This window comes from Oreochromis aureus, linkage group 12, assembly GCF_013358895.1.
Source record: "Oreochromis aureus strain Israel breed Guangdong linkage group 12, ZZ_aureus, whole genome shotgun sequence".
Taxonomy (NCBI): Eukaryota; Metazoa; Chordata; class Actinopteri; order Cichliformes; family Cichlidae; genus Oreochromis; species Oreochromis aureus.
Window position 1 is genome coordinate 12,607,392 of NC_052953.1, and position 18,050 is coordinate 12,625,441.

At 38.8% G+C, this 18,050-nt stretch overlaps 1 protein-coding gene across 8 annotated transcripts in view; it reads right to left on the bottom strand.

The window, feature by feature from the left end:
• The window catches only part of slc23a2 (solute carrier family 23 member 2), a 39,361-nt gene extending 21,570 nt beyond the window's left edge, over positions 1 to 17,791 (bottom strand). For 4 of the 8 annotated variants that reach the window (XM_031727969.2, XM_039620327.1, XM_039620326.1 and 1 more), the window contains exon 1: positions 17,500 to 17,791. The gene's annotated coding sequence lies outside the window, so the exon portion shown is untranslated. The remainder of the gene's footprint in view (positions 1 to 17,499) is intronic. The other 4 variants (XM_031727972.2, XM_031727968.2, XM_039620325.1 and 1 more) reach the window with 2 other exon arrangements.
• Positions 17,792 to 18,050: the final 259 nt, after the last annotated feature.

Here is an 18,050-nt window from a genome sequence, read left to right on the forward strand (position 1 = left end):
GTAAAAGCTATCTCAAACTAGTCAGACAAGTTTTAAAGAGTTAGGACCAGATTGTAATTTAAATTGTATAACAAAAATCTCCATCGCCTCTGCTAAATGACTCAAAAACAGTCGTACAGAGACAATAAGGCAAGTAATTCTGTCCAGCACACTTCATTGTGTAAGGATAACTTTATGAAAACCTGAATCTTAATGTCCTGGCTGTTATTCTTATAGGTAATAACTCAAAGAAAATATCACCAAATGTGGCAGCATTCCTCATTCTTCTTGGCATGTTGATTTTCATTTCAGAGTCATAAATTTTTAAGCAGGGGCTTAGATTTCATTACCTTGAGGTTAATGGTGGGACATTTGTTATTGTGGAGGCCTTCTACTTAAACACTTGAAATTATGAATGGATATCAATTTGTTTCTGATACTGAGGCCATTATTAACTCTGCTTATAAGTCTAATTATCTATTAATTATCTTATTCCTGTGAAAACAAAAAGGTTTCCATTGTGAATGAAACTGTTTTATAAGAGTCTGACCACAGAATAGAAACAATACAGGGGAAAAATAAAAATAAATAAATCTTACATGTGAGTCAAGTGTTCCATCAGGAGCTTGAAGTAATCGTTTTGCATCATACAACCATTTGTCATCATTATCAGTTCCTTTTATCACTGCCAATCTTTGAGGCATGTGATGATGGATTAGATAATTTGCTTCTTAATCTTTACCTCTACTTGAGGCTGTGACTTAACACGATGACAGGAAGGCTCAACAATAAACTTCACAAAAGCAATTCATTCAACTCCTTCAACACTCTTTACCTGCAGCTCTGCCTTTATTTTTTCTCTTGCCGATTATTACCAAGTTTAAATCTTCACTAGACTCTTCACACTCAATTATCAACATTTTGTTAGGTACACCTGTTCAACTGTTCGTTATCAAATATGTAATCCACCAATCACATTATATCAACTCATTGCATTTAGGCATGTACACATGGTCAAGACGACCCGCTGAAGTTTAAAATGAACATCACAATGGTGAGTTGCATAAGTGGTTTTGGATGTTGCACGCTTGTTCGTGCCAGACAGGCTGATCTTAATATTTCAGAAACTGACGATCTAATGGGATTTTCCCCACATAATCATACCTAAGGTTTACAGATATTTTAAAAAAAAACAAAAAAAAAACAAAAACAAAAAAAACACAATGAGCAGACGTTCTCTGGGCCAAAGTGACTCGTTGATGCCGTCTAATAAAGAGTGTTTTTCCTGGATCAGCATAAGCCTTCCAAGGGGAGACTACTCAAGAAAGCATAATCAATAAGGCAGTGATTCTCATATCTGTGTATTTTCCTGACATTTGATAAACAAAGTGTTCCATTAAATCATTTTACTAAAAGCTACTAGTGATTTTCCTTTGGCTCTGTTTAAAATCTGTGGGCACTACAAATTTCCTCTATGCAAAATATTAGCTCAGTGTTATCACAGAAATCACTGCCATAACTACAAAAATAAGAACATCATACTAAACCACTATCCCTTAATATTGTCACATGATGAGTTATTAATCTAAGCAATGAATACTACATACAACACAAGAAATGACGGCACTTAATTAAGCTCAGTGCTGCCCAGCCTATGACTCTCTCAGTGCTGTGAATCATCTCTGAGATGTGGAATAGAATAGAAAGTATCCCAGCAGCCTGTCTGCCGGTGATGATCGGAAATCTGTGTCATTCCCTCATCTCACCCCCACCACAAAAACAAGAGAGACATGGGGAACTGGAGTGAGAGAGGAGAGAACCGAAACTGAGTATATGCCATTACACAACAAAATCAAAATCTGCAGTTTTATAATCATGAAATGTCACATTATGTAAAAGCAAACATAACAGGACAAAAACAGGGAAAGTATTCATGTTTGTAAGAGAGACTATGATAGAGAGATGGGAAAGCAGTGAAGAAAGAGTGAGGCAAGAAGGAACAAAGACAACTGTTGTGGTTATTTTAAATCATCCCAAAATACACAAGCTGCTGGACATTTGAAGGATCTATAACCATGGTAACTCGATCTGCAGATCCACTGCAGGCCTGTGCCATGTTGTTCATTTCCACACCAGATGTTTGTGTTGGTGCTTTCATCTCCAATTTATGTGACAGCATGCACATGTGTATGAGGACCATCCCCTCCAGATGTTAGTCTGGGGGCTCAAAGTCTAGACGACATTATGCCTGCTGCAGGACAGCCTAGTTCAGTTCAGTCTTTAGTTCAGCAGCAAGCACTAAACTAATTAAAGTTAAACTGCTGCTGTTACAACTACAGTTTAAAGAAGTAGCAACCCCTTATCAAGGATTCAGTTTGAAACATCAGAAACAGCCAGTTATCGCTTTTTTTCTTAAAAATACCAACTGAATAAACTTCAATGAAAAACATCACTTCAGATGTTTAAAACACAAAAAAAACAAAAACGAAAAAACAGAACAGACTTTAATTAAACTATTACAGACTGGCAAAGGTTTTTTTAAATAATTTTCATCTAATTTAAAAAAATGAATACAGATTTCCAACACGGTCCAGTCAATGAGACAGTCTGTGCTGATGAGTGCAGCTCATTTGCAACGAGCTGATTGCGTACCTGTGTTATTTGGCAGTTAAATTGCAGTCCTGCAACAATTACTATTTAGGGATTTTTATTTATTTTTTTTAAATCTCATTCTGAAAGTAGTTTATATGAACTTGCCTATTGTGAATTTTCCTGCATCCTATTATGCAATCTTTTACTTTTCATTGTCATTTCCTTCCGTGAGCACTGGTGGGTTGAAGGTAGGGGTGCAACGGATCACGGTTTATCCGAAATCCGAACCGATCCCACTCCACGGTTCGGTACGCACGTGATCCGAAGATTCGAAAAAGAAAAAAAAGTATGTGTATGGTGCGCGTCGTCAGTCTGTCAAGCGGTAGCGCTAGCGGTCCAAGTAGCGGAGCAGAGGAGTTTGCGGCATTTAAGCAGCCCTTTGCTGCCCAGTCCGACCGGGCTAAAGCTAAAAGCTAATGGGGTGTTTAGCTGCAGACGGGAGGCCGTCGTCTGTTGTGCAAAACAAGGTTTAAACTGTGATGAACGTGCTTGAGCCACGCTATGATATCTCGTTGCGCGTCCACTTCAGTGACAAGATCGTTCCAAGCATGTATGAGCAGGAGAAGTTTAAAGTTATGGCTGAACTGTCCCAGGCATCTTCTGTTGCTCCAACTACAAATGGGTGGAGCTCCAGGGCAACGGAAAGCCACGTGACCGTGACCGCCCGTTATATCACAGCGGAGAGGTAGATACAAAGCCCTGCACTGCCCTATAGATTACATTAGATTAGATAAAACTTTATTTATTTCTCGGGTGGGTTCCTCCGGGAAATTCAGTTTCCAGTAGCACAGCACCCACAGAAGTTGCAGAATGTGAGCAGAAATATACAATGTTTACACATATATAAATACAGAGTATACAAAAGGGATAAATAGAATAAATAGGAATAAGGATACAAGGGAACGGCACATTTCAAGTATTGTGAGTCTATTGCACCGTTGGATATTAACAAAAACTATTGCACAGTGAAAAGGCACTACAGCTTACTTGTTCCCCCCTCCTCTGTCCCCGTTTCCCCTCCAGCGAGGAGTTAAACAGTTTGATGGCATGTGGGACAAAGGACTTTTTAAGTCTGCTGGTCCTTGACTTTGGGATAAGCAACCTGTCACTGAACAGACTCCTCTGGTTGTTTATGGCCATGTGCAGATGATGCAGAGGCTGCCCAGCATGGTCCATAATGTCCATATTGCACCTTAATTTGTTTTTATATAGGTGCGTGGAATGAGTCTTCAGTTGAATGTTTTTTAATAGGCAAAAAATACTTAAATAAGTAAACGGCGAGTAGAATTTTTGTCTTTTTTTTTCTATTTTTGCTGATCTGAAAATTGATCCGATCCGTGACTTTAAAACCGTGATCCGATCCGAACCGTGAGATTTTTGATCCGTTGCACCCCTAGTTGAAGGACAACAGTAGCACTGTAGTTCTGTTATTGTTTTTGTGTATTCTAATCCATGAGGTGCTAATGAAAACAAGAGTTTTAATATCTCCTCAAAGCTTCATTGTTTCCTAATGAAACTAAAGAAGCCTTCTTTGAACAACTGTATAAAAAAAAGAAAAGAAAAACAAGCAATGATCGCATATTCCCATCTGCATTTTGTTGTCAGAGTCTTGTTACTTAACATCTTGTAACTGCTTCAGTAGATTTTGTTTTTAAAATGCATTACATAAATCTGGAGGAAGCTATTAGAATCAGAGAAAACAAAACCACAGGAGGTGCACAGTAGCAAAATTTTCCACAACTGTAAGAAAGCCAGCAGACATAATAGGGACTGTAACTGGAAACTACTATTCATTGCCCAATGTGATTGAAAAAAAAAAACAACCCAAACCCAAAACCAAAAACCTGAATAAACGGAATTGATAGAATTAAAAGTCGTTTATCTGAGAATGTGGAAGTTAAATTTAAGAAACTCTTTTTTGCTTTAATCTACAAATATATGATCTGTTAAAAGTAAATGCTGTTTGTCTGGTTTTGTAATCTTCCCGCAATGTGAAGCACAAGAACGTCTTTTGTAGTTGTCATGTTATCATGAATCCAAAGTTTCACAATGCAAAATGTACAGTCATGTATGACGCTGCAAAGCTCCACCGCTTCTCAAGCTTAATAAAGAAAAAAAAAAATTATCATGTCAAACTTAAGCTGCTGTGAAAGTATTTGGTACCAGGAAAAATAAAGCTGCAAAAAATGTAAAGTGAAGAAAATGAAGTTAAAAGTTAAAAGTCTTTCTGATTTGGTAAACGGACTGGTTCTTGTATAGCCCTTTGCTACGCAAGCACCCAGAGCGCTTTAGTTTTTAGGTCTTTTACACACCTAAAAACTCATCTCTACTCATCAGAACTGGATACTTGTAAGTTCCTTCCATTAGAAAAAAAAAAAAAAAAAAAAAAAAAAAAAAAATCTTTTCATGCCTTATTATTTAAAGTTAGTCATGTATATGAAGATAAAGAACAGGGGATTTTCATTTGCATATACAACTGTGCCTCACTTGTCCAACGGATTAAATTTAAAATTAACATAAGTTTATATCTTTTTATAAAACTTACAGTAAAGCAAGTGCGTGTCAACTTGAATAATGCCATCTTAAGTTTACCCATCTCCTCCATGCTTTGCATATGTATGAGACGCATGGAGCAGAGTGTACAAGAGCAAGTACATGGAGACCGTGACTTGCTACAAATCTAGTTTCCTTATAAACAGGTCTGACAAGCGGAGCTTAAATGTATGATTGTAGAGGCTCCATTGTAGCTTTATTATTTTGTTGAACAGAAAGAGGTTTTATATTGAAGAGGCTATGATGTAGAACCATCTTAGCTACATTTGTGTGGTTTGCCTAAGTTGCTCTGCAATGTTGAAAAGATCATGGCAGATGGTAGTAGTAGGAAAAAGTGTGCAGGAGGAAATAACAATTAAAGTTGGGTGATATGTAAAAATTTTCCAACCGACAATCATCAATCCAATAACCGACGATAGCCGATATATTCGCAAATGCACAGACTTTTTGATGGGCGGAGCAATGTAATCATGCATGGACTGATTTGCGCATTTAGAATACAGAAGAAGTCCAAACAAGAATGAACTAAGGCTACGTTCACACTGCAGGCGAAAGCGCATCAAATCCGATTTTTTCGCCCCTATGCGACCCATATCCGATCTTGGTATGACAGTGTGAACGGCACAAATCCGATATTTTCAAATCCGATCTGGGTCACTTTCGTATGTGGTCCTGAATCCGATGTTTTAGAAAGCGACTGCTGTGTGAACGGTCAAGTCGCATTAAATCCGTCTTTTACGTCACTGACACAAGACAGACGCCAATTATCAGCGCCGGAGAAGCGCCCGATAGGACATCGCGAACGATTTCCTACCATCCGGTGAAACTGTTGGGAAGACAACGTTGGAGAAATGTGAACATTTTATTTTTACTGTATTTTCTGCAGATTCTGACAGAAATCTGCAACTATCCTTTGAAGCACCGCTCCTCTAAAACAGCAAAAAGGATCATTATTAGGTCATCTACATTATTATGTAAATAACAAAATAACTTAAAGCAAAACTCTGGAAACATAAAGTCCGAAGTCTTTATATTAAGGGCCATCAGTCAAACAATATTGTCTGCTCTGGGTCTAAACAGAGCGAGTTGTGTGTGACATCTTCTTTTGCGCATGCGGGCCGCTTTGAGCGTTCACACTGGAGAGCGTTTGATGTCGCATTTTATGTGTAGTGTGAACAAGCAGACAAAAAAATCGGATTTGATCAAAAAATCGGAATTGAGCATTAAGACCTGCAGTGTGAACGTAGCCTAATTGCCAAATTGCACACTGGAGGAGAAGGTGCAGACAGAAATAGACCGTTTCCTCAGCGAGGAGTTCGTAGATGGAGATGATACACTGGCTTGGTGGAAAATGCATGAAAAACGTTTCCCATTCATGTCACACATGGCACGGAAATATGCCATTATACTGGAAAAAAATATAGTGGAAAAAAATAAGACAGTTTCTCTTTGTTTCTCTCCCCACCATTGTGGTTTTTTTTATTTAAATAAAAAGGTTTTTCTTTTTTTCTGAAAATAGGCTACTGCCGTTCTCTTTCTGTTATGAGTTTGAGTAAATGAATCATATAATTTCTTATTTTAACCTGAAATTTTATAAAAAGAGATGGATTTAGCTTCCAAGCATTGGAGACCAATGCCTGAACACCCAAATAGCTCCCATTTAAAATTCCATGTATAGTACAAATTCTTTTGCTTGAAACGCCTAACCCTAATTGCTACAGTGCATTTCTAAAGCAAAAATGCTCCACCAAAGGTTTGATTGCTGGTTTTGTTCACCACATGTTCTAGAGCATTCACTACTTACAAAAGATGCATGCATGTTGTCATGAGGCAATGAGGTGGCAGGCAAAACCTTACATGACAGGGTACACGTGAGCATTTCTGATTTCACTATGAGGGAGGGGTGAGGATTGCAAAGAGACTGCAAGGACATGTTTACATTGGTTAACTTGCTGCCAGTGGAGCAGAGGTGAGTAGACACAGGGATCCCTCAACAGTAGAGTAACAGGGACAAAATGGCTGTAAATACTCCAGAACCGGTGTCTCTAAATAAGCAGGTTTGACTGATGATCAGAGTTTGATGAGTCACAAAGATTGAAAAAAAACTCAACTGACAACCATAAAAATTAACACATGATGAAAGGTAATTGTTTCAAAGAGGTCATTTCAGGTTTCATTTGAAACCTGGACCCGTTTGCTGGTTCAGGAAACGCAGTGAGCTTACCTGTGTGCTTTTATCTCTTGGTGCGACAGGGGAGCTGGGTATTTCAGGATTTCATGCTACAGTAGCATGGCTCTTCTGCTGTTAACACTCGCCTCATCAGACCTTAAGTTACCCAGAGGCTGCTGGGATACTTCCTGTCATATAGATGACTCACTATTTTTTCCACTCTGTTTGTGTGTTGTATGTAGTTTTTTGGTTTTGTTCTGGTCTAAAATATAATAACCTCTTCTTTTTTTCCCCTATACAAGCAGATACTAACCTCATGGAGAACACCACCATTTCAAGTTGCTGTAAAATTTCAGCTGACGTGGAAGTCAGAAAAAAAAAAAAAAAAAGTGTTTCTTATTTCCCTGTTCATGAGAATTATAAGGGAAGTGGCTTAATTTGTATTCAACTGGTTTATCTACAATTAAGCCATCTCAGAATTAATATTCTGGGATGTCTATTGTTCAGGAGACATCCTGTGTCTAACATTAATCTGGAGGTAGGCGCTTTGAGGTTTGGCTCCTCATACTGAACTGTAGTGTTTTATCTGGACATGCAGTTTGCTAATCAAGTTCATTAATTATTCTCAGCTGGCCTTCTAATCCAAATATGGCTACAGAAAGGGCCAAAGCTATCAAAACATCAGTTGCACAACACTGAAAAATACATCTTGAATGACAAAACCACTAAGCAAAAACATCTTTGCTCAGTGGCTTTTTCACATCATTATGCCATCCAACAAGTTCAATCAATGGTTTGAATAGCTACAGGAATTCTAAAATGCTGGAATTTTTGGTTTTACTTAAATGAAGGTCAAAACAAATAAATAAATCTGGGGACAGCTTCTATTCAAACTGATGTCTTTTATTAACTCATTTTTTTGCTTTTGCAGATGCGCTGTAGCAGCTAAAATGTGAAGCTTTTGTGACTTTGGGGAGTAAATGCAAATGTCCACCCTCCTTCTCCCAACTATGATTCAGCAAAATTCATCTAAGTCCAGTCTGTTCCAGACTTTCACCAAAACAAATCACATACAGAGAGTGGAATCTCTCTTTATAAACGTGGAACACTAACTGACTTCACTCCGTTTTAGTGGTCATTTGGTTCAAAGACATGGATTTTAAGGAAACAGGGAAAAACCCCCATCATGGCTTTGTAAAAGAAGGGAAACCTAGTAAAAATCCACATTTTCTTTTATACTTCAGTTAAACAGCGGAATGGAATCCCATGTTGTGCTGCACAAACCTGTTTCTCAGTTAAAAACAAACCAACACAGCAGGACAGACCGTAACATTTAGATCAAGAGATGTTCCCCATTTAATTGCATTTCCATCCTGTTCTCAAAGCATCACCTACACCCACACAGCATGCCACCAGCAGCATATGAACAGATTTGTTACTGTAACTGTACACTTTGCTTATAGGTCATTCCACCTCCTACAGCCTCAGGCATTTTTCCCACCAAGCCCTGCAGCGATAAAAACTAAATGCATCCCTTGTTGCTTAAAAGGTGATGCAATCCTTTAAGTCTACTTGATCCAGAGTCTTGCTGGACCTCACAGTAGGACAACCAGTTTCACCTGCTCATAACAGTGGAGACCAATTACCGTCGTTTGGCCAACTGTACGGTTTCATAATCAGCTTTGAAAAAATAAATTAAAAAACATGCATGACCTGGATTTTTACAGAAAGTTATCCAATTTCATTAAAAGTGGGTCATCGCAAAGAAAACGTAACTGAACTTCATTACAACACTTTACAACAACAAAAAAAGGAGTAAAAAACTGGCTGTGGCCTGACACATTTAAAAATGTGCAAATCTGGGTTATGAATTAGCAGGTGGGTGCAGCCTGCATAGGTTGGATAATGATACTAATTTAGTAGAGGTCAAACTCATTTTCATTGTCTGCAAAATGTATAAATATTGGAGAAAAAAAAATTCAACTGTATGTACAGACACAGCACCAAACCCAAAGAACATTTACAATCATTCTATAATCAAATATAAACAAACTGTCACAGGGCTGCTTTTGTACAACATGAACTTTTTCACAATTCGTATAATTCTTGGAGGATGTCAACTCTAGTGATGGGCACAGAGTGCTTTTAATCTTTTGAGATATCTTTTTTTACACTCCATGTTAGAGTAGTACTCTTCCTGCAAAAGGGAACCCTCTGAGTGATGCAAGTGCACAGCCATCTGTATGGTCTACATCTAAGCACACTGTTGACACATCAGCAGCCAGCATATTTTTACATTTCCATGTGAACATCAGCTGTGAAAGTCACAGTTGGAGCTAAAAATAGAACAAAATAAAGAAAAGGGGGAAAAAAAAAAAAAAAACGACAGTGAAATCCAGGCTTTTTTGAGCCCAAATTCAAAATATTCAACTCAGGAATATGCACCTACAGGAATATGTTCAATGTGCGTAATCTAGATTCTTCAGCAGGGATGCATCACGCTGGCAACAAAGAAAAATTAGCCATAAAAATAGCAAATTTAAACCAATAAGACAACAAGGCAATAAGACAAGAAAAAAAAAAAAAATCAGAGTGTTAGTTAATTGCTCTCAGTCAAAATTTCAACAGTCACAACTTTAAGTTAATGCTTGTTTGTGGATACATTTTTCCTTTGTCTTATTGCCATAAGCAAATGAAGCAACTGAAATACAATCATCAGAAAGGCAAAACTCAAACAGTGTGTTGAAATCTGCACCGATGCAACGCTGCTGTTCTGAGCATTTTGGCAGGTGGACAGCTTAAAACTGCAGCTTCCAGACATGAAGCGTTATCACTACATTACTTTCATTCTATTAGACATTTGTGTGAAATGTTGTCAAAATTCATGCTGCATGTGTTTGTTTGAGTTAAAACTTCTATTTGGTATAGCATTTACAAGAATGATGATAATCTGATCCTAATCTCAGGTCTTCAACAAACTATTTCATTATAGTTTAAACATAATTTGTCTACAATTCCACCATTAAGACTAAAACCATCAGAGCTGTAACATGTGACTAAACCCTTTAGTGGTCCCCCCCACTCGTTTCAGAACTCGAGGGGACCGATCTTTCCAAGTCGTTGCACCCAGACTGTGGAATGCACTTCCTCTATTTCTACGGTGTTTGGACTCAGTGGAGACCTTCAAAAAGCAGCTAAATACATTTTTATTTCAAAAAGCTTTTAATTAGACCAGGGTTTTTATTATGTATTTATGACTGTATTGCGTTTTATTAAATTTCTTGTGAAGCACTTTGTGACATGTCTGTGAAAAGCGCTATATAAATAAACTTTACTTACTTACTAATTATCAGTCCCTCCTAAAAATGACAACAGACTTACAAACGGTTATGCATTTTCTGCCGCACCCCTAACCAGTTCTTAGGAATTACTAATCACTTTGATAAGTGTAACCTTTTAATATTAACAGAAACTTAAAAACACACCCAGCACTGCAGAGCGCACACACAAACACATAGACACACTTTGCAGAGGAAGTTTTGCATGCCACCTGATACGTGGTGGTGTAACATGGGAGGACACGTAACACATGCGCTCAGAGAGATAAGGAGATGCTTTTTTGGAAGGGAGATATGAAGACCACGAGTCTCCTCGCAGACGGGGATGCTACCAGAGTGTCCCTGTCTGTGAGACGGGGATAAAAGAGCCTTACATTGAACAATTAAGGTAACCAGAAAAATGCTTAACCAGCTTTCATTGAACAGACTCTTCTAAAAACCAAGTTAATAGGATTCATTAAATTATTTTGATTATTATTTACTTATTTTAGCCAATTTAAGGCAGAACATTGGACATTTAACAACATGCGGGCTTCTATGACATCAAATTAAATATAATATTGGGTCATGACGTGACCTGGTGGAAAGTTTGAACTCAGATGGACCACTTCCATTAAGCAAGCAGACAGTAAATCAGGGGTCCTCTTTAGTATGGCGCTACCAGTCCATTCATCATTTGTCATGCTGCTCATTAAAATTTTATGAAACTTACAGATGACATGGGTTATCGCTCTGTTCCAATAGTTACAAAACTGGTCAGCCCGAGGAAATGTCACATGATTTAACACAAGTGTGACAAAAAACTGGATGAATGGTGGATAAATCAATTTTTTATCTTGAAATTTATTCAACTATATTTATAATAGCACTTTGTTTTGGAGCTGAGGCTAAAAGTACAATTAGTTATTATTTTGTCAAGCATTACTGTCTGCAGCATAAAAAAAAAAAAAATTACTTACGCTCCATAAAATGTCAGAAAACAGTTTGTTATGAATATAAAAGTAATTTGCTTTGCTGGACCTGCACAAAATCCATTATACTAAGAGAAAACAGTCATTTTGTAGATAAACTACTTGGATGTTGTGTCAGCTGTACTAACAGATAATCATAAAGATTCTGTCCATAAAAATTATGAACAGAGTGGCTGACAGAGGGATGGCAGAAGGCTACCACTTTGGTGTCCTCAGACTCATCTCTTATTGGTTCAGATGATATGGCTAAATTGGCTTTATCAGATGGAGACCTCCAGCTCACACTAGAGTGGTTTGCAGACGATTGTGAAGTAGCAGGAATAAGAATTCCTACCCACCTCCAAGTCTGACGCCATGCTTCTCAGTGGGAAATGGATGAAGTGCCAACCTTGTGTCAAAGACCAGTTGTTTTCCAAATGGAAGACTTTGAGAATCTCAGGGTCTTGTTCATGATAAATGCTGACAGATGAATTGAGGTTGTATCTGCAGTGATGCCACACCGGTGTGTTGTGATAAAGAGAGTTGACCATAAAAGAGAAGCCGTCGAGTTACCAGTCATTCTATGTCCCTAAGTTCATCCATTTTTACGAGCTTTGGGTAAAGAATGAGATCACAGGTACAAGCAGCAAAAGTGAGCTTTCTCCAAAGGGTGATTGGCCTCTCTCTCAGAGATAGGGTGAGGAGTTTAGTCATTCTGGCGAGGCTCAGTAGTGCCGCTACTTCTCCTCCACGTATATGCTGATGCCCCTGAAACCTGGCCCCAGATATGTGATACAAAAAAGGATGGATAATGGGGGACAATGAATTCTGAAAAATGTATCCTCCATATCATGTAGGAACTGAGTGCCTCGATTCATAAGGATATGTGGATCCACAGATATTCTCCTGAGATTTCCAGGATGATGTCTCACAATATGTCCTATTCCAATTTTAAGTACATTTGTGAAGATATGAAGCAAATTGCCCAAGTTCTCCACACTAAACAAGAAATACTAACTTTTTCCAGTTCTGATTTGATACCGTACTTTCAGGTAATGGCTGACAAGTATAAGCAAGTACTACCCATTGTCATTGACATTTGATCCAGTTTTTTTGAGTCAGGAACAAAGACCCTGCAAAAGATGAATATAGGTATCACACAGTGATGGCCATTAAAAAAATGCAGGTTATTGGCATTTTTCAGACCTCAAATAGTGTTTTATACTGTCTAGTTAAGGACAGAGACAAATATCAATCCCTATAAAGAATCTTACATGAAGGAAAAACAAAAAAAATCTTAGAACCAGATTGACTTCAAAGGGTTACTGAAGTTTAGTTTAAATCACTTCCCAGTCTGACCAAGCCCCAACTCTAGTAAAATCTTCATGCAAAGTGGTCTATAACATTGAGTCATCCTGCTAAAAACAGACGAAACCAACTAATTGCATAACCTCGTTTGTGAAGGTAATTTAACACACAAGGGTGTCTTCAAGTGGGGTGCAAGTATTATAAAACTTTTCCAGCATTAGCATCATTTGAAGTACAATGTATGCACAAAAAGGTTGGTTTTAAGGGATCAGTATGGATCTGAGAGGACCTCTACAAAAATAATCTGAAGTTGTGCATCAGGTTTCAAGTTCTAAAATGTTTATGTAAACCATTTTACATAAATTCACACAGATCAGTCATTTCAATACTCAGGATATATTAGAAAGGAATTGGTCTTCACTACACGAACACTAGCAACTAAGGAAAAACAAATTACACAATCACCAATAAATCAATAAATGGCTCCAGTAGGCACTTCCATCCACACATCCCTCCTCCCCCTTAGAGAAAATCTTTGGGGGAGAAAAAAAAATCCATCTAATCCTCATTTTATTTTACAACTCATTACATCAAGCCAGATGTGACCCAGAAGACAAAGAAAGGTAAAACAGCGCAAATAACCATCATCAACAGCTGTAAGGGTAGGCAGACATACACAAACAAATTCGTCTGTGAGGGAAATTTATGGACATTGCAATTTCAAAACAATCCTAAGACAGAACAACAGCTCAGAAACAATGCTCCACTAATGCTAAACATAATAAATTATTCACATAAGAGGTTAATACAGCAGGGTATGTTTTTCAGTATTTGTTACGCAAGATTCATATGGGCTGCCATGCTGGTTTTACCAGTTTAATCCACATCTTACTCAATTATATCAAACAAACAAACGGGAATTTAGACAGCTGCACGTGTAGCTGTCAACTTTATAAAAAAGGTTCTTTTTATTTCTTTTTCTAGCAGAAAATCAGTGTTATAAAGCTATAAATAAAACAGAAGTCAACACCACACAAGCAGACACATTTACACAGTACAGCAGGAAGGCGCAGCATGACCCAGCACTACAGTGTAATCTTAGTCACATGCTGCCTACACCAAACAGGGCCAGAATCTGCGACCCAGTTTTCCTTCATGAGTCTTGTCCTGGACCCGACATTCTGTTAGGTGAGCCACTGCTCTTTTCAGTGTGACCAAGATGAAATGGCTTAACGGATTAAAAGGAACAATGTCCAGGATGACTGCAGTTTAGTGTACAACCTTAACTGAACTGCAAATAAACCACATTGAAGTTAGAGAAGTACAGGTGGCAGTACCTTATTTTACAGTAGCATCGAATAAATAGACAGAATGTTTTTTGCATGACTCACAGTTGATATATAAACTAATGGTAGCACCACTGCTGTCCATGAACAACCTGTTCATGGACAGCTAGTTATTATTTTTAAATATAACTGACAGATGAGAGAGGGGTGGCTCTTTCTGGGAACACTGGCAGGAAAATTTCATCACTTCATCCACTGCTCTAAAATAATCTTTTCCATCAATTTCCATCTTTCTTTGTTTTCCTTTTGCTGTTGACAGGACTCGTTCTTAGCCATTTTCCTCCTCCTCAGCACTTTGTAGCATCTTTGTTTTCCTTATTCATCCTTTGTTTCCTTGACGTGATCATGACCCACCACAATTAACTCTCAACCACTGACCTTTGCTCTTGCCAAACAACCAGAATCACCAGTTTCCTCAGTTTGGCCTATCAGTCAGGCATTCCATCTTTAAGGTTTTTTTGAGGAGAACGGATGACAGAGCTTCAAAGGGAACACCTGGTCCCAACAGCCTGTCACATTTCTTTCTATTTCAAGTGCTCCACTTTCATTTGGTCCCCAATATGAATATATATGACTGGCTAAACAGCTTCCAGAAAAATCTGTGGTCACAAATGGCTTTTGATCTGTAGTTTCCCCTTTCTTTCAGACAGTCACTGCTGCACTCACTGAGCTCCCCCCTCTCCATCACAGCACCTATGGGTCAGTGGCTCATACATCTGCCCCAAGGTTTATTAACTGCCATCTGTTACATCTAAAAGATTGAAATCATTATTAGGGCTGGGCCATATCATACTTTACCAATGCATGAGTTAAAATTACCTAGCACGCAAATTAACAAGACAAGCCCAAACACTTAGCGCAAGAGCTGCATGTGAGCTTCCAATAGCCACTTAGTACCTAAAAAGGGAGCTATGTCAATAGTATTGAAGTAGTTTGCCTGTTTACAAGAGGTCAGACCACAAACAAAGCACAATTCTTTGCCTGTTTCACCTCTTGAGGGGGAGAAAAACAAAACAAATCATATAGAAAAACAAAAACACCACAGACAACAAGTACAATCAAGCAATGACGGCATGCGAGGAGATATTAGCAACTGGTGCTGTGTGACCCAAAAGTAAACGAACCAATGGCACATCACTGGAGCACTTGCTAGGTGCACTCAATATGACAGGAACAAACATTGGATGGAAATTATGGATGTAGTTAAATGGTGGAAAAGCCGGGCTTTAAACAGCTAGGTAAAACATCCCAGACTTAAGCTGCATCATCGTATATGATGCTGTTTCACTACAATTGCACTGTAATAATGCTGGTTTTGGCACTCTGATAAAGCCAGACTTCAGTTTAGGTAGTCTGTCATCGATGACTGTAGATCACTGGGAAAGTCGAAAACACCCGTCATCCTGTGTTGCAAACACCAATAAAACTTAGTATTTTTTTCTATATTGTCATAAATATCATTATAGTAAATTTCCTTAAAACCCCTATTATCTATGAAGAAAATGGCTGATTTTCCTCTACTAGATAACATTCCTAAGAAAAACCCTTTAAATACTCTTTAGCTCTATTTGCACTTCTCAGTTTTTCATAATTTAAGTCCTACAACTACTTAATTACACTTGTATGGGTTTATTTTGGGATTACATACATGTGTGTTAACCCAGGATAAAACTCCTTGTGTATGCATCCTTTTCTTTTGCATGTAGTGGGTCAGACAAATCTTGAGCTCAAAAGCAGGTCACCTCAATTCGATGCATACTACCTGTGAATATTCATCACCAAGAAAAACTGCTACACAAAAAAATAAAAGAAAATCAAAAAACTAAACTAAACACAGCTGAAGAAAAAAAATGTCACAAATCTTGTCCACTCATGTGCTGTGAAAACTACAGGTTAAATGACACAGGATAATACTTTGCATGTAAGGGTGGTGCAGGGTGTGTACTACAAGCACTAACAGACTGCAATAAGAATGTTCAAAAACACAATTTTAGAGGGGGAAATGAGGCTAGAGAAACTGTTTATTTGAGGACAGAACACAAATGTGCTACTGTCCATTTTAGGTAAAAGTATTTATTTAAAGCTTACAGAAAACCAGTTATGTTACACCATGGCATTTATTTGGTAAATAGAAAAAATACACTAAACCCCCTGCTTAAAACAGCAGTTGCGTTCTCTGCTTTGTGGAAGAAATTTATATCAAATCAGTCCACAACCCTGTCAATGCTGGCGTTATAACTAATGTCAGCAGTTTGAAAGAATAAAACGGCCGAATCTCAGTCACATTACAGATTAAAATATCTAATGGATTGCATTACTGTGACACTTCTCATGACAATCGTGGCTGATCTGAGGACCCCGATGATGACAACCACAAGTTGAAAGCATTACGTTCACAACAAAGCCCGGTGTTAGCAGGTGCAATTGTATCAGAAGTCCCTGCTCTGAGAATGGCAGTTTCATTTGAAATGTTAACTGATCAGAGAGGAAGATAAAGCAGTCGAGCTGCTACCTGGAATCTGGGTGTTAATACAAAGTAAATTTCATAATGCAATCCTAAATAGCCATGTCACCTCCAGGCACTGCCCATTTGGCTTTTGGGTTGGGGTTTTTTTTTTGGGGGCACTTATCGGTCATGTGATAGATGCACATGTACTGTGTGAGCATACACCCACCTGCCTAGCCACGTTTCTAGGACACTGCCATCATAAATTGCCAGTAAATCATAAAAGCCAAATGTGCATTAGTGTAGCAGTTAGTGCTACTTGATTTATTAAGGGTTTTTATGCATGCCTATCTGCATTATGTTTTGTGTGTTCTAAGAGTCACAATAAAGCCCTCATTATCTAGAAACCTTGATACATCTGCCCTCAACCTCATACTGATAAGTAACGGTGTAAAAAAAATACGAGCTAAGGAGGAGAAAGGTGACTAGTACTGGAAACTAAGGGAAGCCTGGCTATCTGGGCCTTTATTTTCACGGTCATACTTCCATACTTCCAGCATCAGCATCGCCACGGTCACGCCGGCCCACGAAGTCCTCTGAGGAGAGGGAGCTCACACGCCTCTAACAGCTAGCTGTTATCTTCTGCCAACTCCAGCCCCCAAACTGAGACGGCGTACATAGTGGGAAACCAAAGCAAGGGTGCCTAACACTCACAAGGCACTGGAATTAAAAATAAAGTGGCACGTTTTGCACTCACCTACCTGATGAAAGAGAAGACGGAGTCCACTTCCCTCCTCGGCTAACGCTGGCTCGTCCCCGTGGCTTGTGTTGTTGAAGCTGTGCGAGGCGGGAGGCACGCGCAGGCGACAGTTGAAGGCGGAAAGTGGCTCACGCGCGCAGCGGAGATTGGGAGACTGTCCTTAAGCCCAGTTCCTCCTAGACGACCCGCTTCCCCTCGCTTTCGAAACAGCTGCGCGTGGACAGATTTCGCCTTTCATAAAGCCACGGAATGACGCTGATCAGGACGCATGCCCACATCGCCCGTGACGTCGGGTGCCTATGTAAGCTTTCGCCCCACCTTAACCAATCAGAAGCGACTTAGAACGTGACGCAGCCCAGACTCCCTCCCTTCAAGGACAGGTTCTGTAATTATAGCCCCGCTTGTATAACCTGGCTGTAAGTTTTCTGCAGCCTCTTAAACAATTAAAACGAGCTTTTTGGGCTCTGGGCTTGTATTGTGTATTTAGGGTTATGTATCGCACCACAACGCCACTTGATAGTTGCATATATAGCTCGTAGCTCGTATTT